The sequence below is a fragment of the Euprymna scolopes genome, chromosome 29 (genome assembly GCF_053919585.1).
Source record: "Euprymna scolopes isolate OS-2025 chromosome 29, ASM5391958v1, whole genome shotgun sequence".
In the NCBI taxonomy this organism is placed as follows: domain Eukaryota; kingdom Metazoa; phylum Mollusca; class Cephalopoda; order Sepiida; family Sepiolidae; genus Euprymna; species Euprymna scolopes.
The window spans coordinates 87,702,927-87,705,426 of NC_136510.1; the positions used below are offsets into that span (position 1 = coordinate 87,702,927).

Consider the following 2,500-nt stretch of genomic DNA (forward strand, 5'->3'; position numbering starts at 1 on the left):
GATTTTCTCTAGTTATACATATTTGTTGTACAGTGATAAGGACATTATGGAGAGATTTTCTGCAGAATCTGACGAGGTTGCCGAGTCGTTAAGGGGATGGCCTGCTAATCCATTGGGGTCTCCCCGCGTGAGTTCGAATCTCATCCTCGTCGTAAATTGTTTTGTTGCTTTTGGGTACACTTTTAAAGTTGATTATAGAAATATACACAAATGGATTTTCTCTAGTTATACATATTTGTTGTACAGTGATAAGGACATTATGGAGAGGTATTCTTCAGAATCTGACGAGGTGGCCGAGTGGTTAAGGCGATGGACTGCTAATCCATTGGGGTCTCCCCGCGTGAGTTCGAATCTCACTCTCGTCGTAAATTGTTTTGTTGCTTTACGGTACACTTTTAAAGTTGATTATAGAAATATACACAAATGGATTTTCTCTAGTTATACATATTTGTTGTACAGTGATAAGGACATTATGGAGAGTTATTCTGCAGAATCTGACGAGGTGGCCGAGTGGAGAAGGCAATGGACTGCTAATCTATTGGGGTCTCCCCGTGTGTGTGTAATCTCATCCTCGTCGTAAATTGTTTTGTTGCTTTTCGGTACACTTTTAAAGTTGTTTATAGAAATATACACAAATGGATTTTCTCTAGTTATACATATTTGTTGTACAGTGATAAGGACATTATGGAGAGTTATTCTTCAGAATCTGACGAGGTGGCCGAGTGGTTAAGGCGATTGACTGTTAATCCATTGGGGTCTCCCCGCGTGAGTTCGAATCTCGTCCTCGTCGTAAATTGTTTGGTTGCTTTTCGGTACACTTTTAAAGTTGATTATAGAAATATACACAAATGGATTTTATTTAGTTCTACCTATTTGTTGTACAGCGATAAGGACATTATGAGGAGTTATTCTGCAGAATCTGACGAGGTGGCCGAGTGGTTAAGGCGATGGACTGCTACTCCATTGGGGTCTCCTCGCGTGAGTTCGAAACTCATCCTCGTCGTAAATTGTTTGGTTGCTTTTCGGTACACTTTTACAGTTGATTATAGAAATATACACAAATTGATTTTCTCTAGTTATACATATTTGTTTTACAGTGATAAGGACATTATGGAGAGTTACTCTGCAGACTCTGACGAGGTGGCCGAGTGGTTAAGGCGATGGACTGCTAATCCATTGGGGTCTCCCCGCGTGAGTTCGAATCTCATCCTTGTCGTAAATTTTTTGGTTGCTTTTCGGTACACTTTTAAAGTTGATTATAGAAATATACACAAATTGATTTTCTCTAGTTATACATATTTGTTGTATAGTGATAAGGACATTATGGAGAGATGTTCTGCAGAATCTGACGAGGTGGCCGAGTGGTTAAGGCGATGGACTGCTAATCCATTGGGGTCTCCCCGCATGAGTTCGAATCGCATCCTCGTCGTAAATTGTTTTGTTGCTTTTCGGTACACTTTTAAAGTTGATTATAGAAATATACACAAATGGATTTTCTCTAGTTATACATATTTTTTGTACAGTGATAAGGACATTATGGAGAGGTATTCTGAAGAATCTGACGAGGTGGCCGAATCGTTAAGGCGATGGACTGCTAATCCATTGGGGTCTCCCCGCGTGAGTTCGAATCTCATCCTCGTCGTAAATTATTTTGTTGCTTTTCGGTACACTTTTAAAGTTGATTATAGAAATATACACAAATGGATTTTCTCTAGTTATACATATTTGTTGTACAGTGATAAGGACATTATGGAGAGGTATTCTTCAGAATCTGACGAGGTGGCCGAGTGGTTAAGGCGATGGACTGCTAATCCATTGGGGTCTCCCCGCGTGAGTTCGAATCTCACTCTCGTCGTAAATTGTTTTGTTGCTTTTCGGTACACTTTTAAAGTTGATTATAGAAATATACACAAATGGATTTTCTCTAGTTATACATATTTGTTGTACAGTGATAAGGACATTATGGAGAGTTATTCTGCAGAATCTGACGAGGTAGCCGAGTGGATAAGGCAATGGACTGCTAATCTATTGGGGTCTCCCCGTGTGTGTGTAATCTCATCCTCGTCGTAAATTGTTTTGTTGCTTTTCGGTACACTTTTAAAGTTGTTTATAGAAATATACACAAATGGATTTTCTCTAGTTATACATATTTGTTGTACAGTGATAAGGACATTATGGAGAGTTATTCTTCAGAATCTGACGAGGTGGCCGAGTGGTTAACGCGATTGACTGTTAATCCATTGGGGTCTCCCCGCGTGAGTTCGAATCTCGTCCTCGTCGTAAATTGTTTGGTTGCTTTTCGGTACACTTTTAAAGTTGATTATAGAAATATACACAAATGGATCTTATTTAGTTCTACCTATTTGTTGTACAGCGATAAGGACATTATGAGGAGTTATTCTGCAGAATCTGACGAGGTGGCCGAGTGGTTAAGGCGATGGACTGCTACTCCATTGGGGTCTCCTCGCGTGAGTTCGAAACTCATCCTCGTCGTAAATTG

The 2,500-nt window shown here is 39.8% G+C and overlaps 9 non-coding genes across 9 annotated transcripts; all 9 read left to right on the top strand.

The window, feature by feature from the left end:
- Positions 1 to 283: 283 nt before the first annotated feature.
- Trnas-gcu (transfer RNA serine (anticodon GCU)) lies at positions 284 to 365 on the top strand. Its single transcript has one exon. It is a non-coding gene; the product is annotated as a tRNA-Ser (tRNA).
- A 343-nt stretch (positions 366 to 708) lies between these two features.
- On the top strand, positions 709 to 790 carry Trnan-guu (transfer RNA asparagine (anticodon GUU)). Its single transcript has one exon. It is a non-coding gene; the product is annotated as a tRNA-Asn (tRNA).
- Positions 791 to 921: 131 nt separating this feature from the next.
- Positions 922 to 1,003, top strand: Trnas-gcu (transfer RNA serine (anticodon GCU)). The gene has a single exon. It is a non-coding gene; the product is annotated as a tRNA-Ser (tRNA).
- Positions 1,004 to 1,134: 131 nt separating this feature from the next.
- On the top strand, positions 1,135 to 1,216 carry Trnas-gcu (transfer RNA serine (anticodon GCU)). The gene has a single exon. It is a non-coding gene; the product is annotated as a tRNA-Ser (tRNA).
- Positions 1,217 to 1,347: 131 nt separating this feature from the next.
- On the top strand, positions 1,348 to 1,429 carry Trnas-gcu (transfer RNA serine (anticodon GCU)). Its single transcript has one exon. It is a non-coding gene; the product is annotated as a tRNA-Ser (tRNA).
- A 131-nt stretch (positions 1,430 to 1,560) lies between these two features.
- Trnas-gcu (transfer RNA serine (anticodon GCU)) lies at positions 1,561 to 1,642 on the top strand. The gene has a single exon. It is a non-coding gene; the product is annotated as a tRNA-Ser (tRNA).
- A 131-nt stretch (positions 1,643 to 1,773) lies between these two features.
- Trnas-gcu (transfer RNA serine (anticodon GCU)) lies at positions 1,774 to 1,855 on the top strand. Its single transcript has one exon. It is a non-coding gene; the product is annotated as a tRNA-Ser (tRNA).
- Positions 1,856 to 2,198: 343 nt separating this feature from the next.
- Trnan-guu (transfer RNA asparagine (anticodon GUU)) lies at positions 2,199 to 2,280 on the top strand. Its single transcript has one exon. It is a non-coding gene; the product is annotated as a tRNA-Asn (tRNA).
- A 131-nt stretch (positions 2,281 to 2,411) lies between these two features.
- On the top strand, positions 2,412 to 2,493 carry Trnas-gcu (transfer RNA serine (anticodon GCU)). Its single transcript has one exon. It is a non-coding gene; the product is annotated as a tRNA-Ser (tRNA).
- Positions 2,494 to 2,500: the final 7 nt, after the last annotated feature.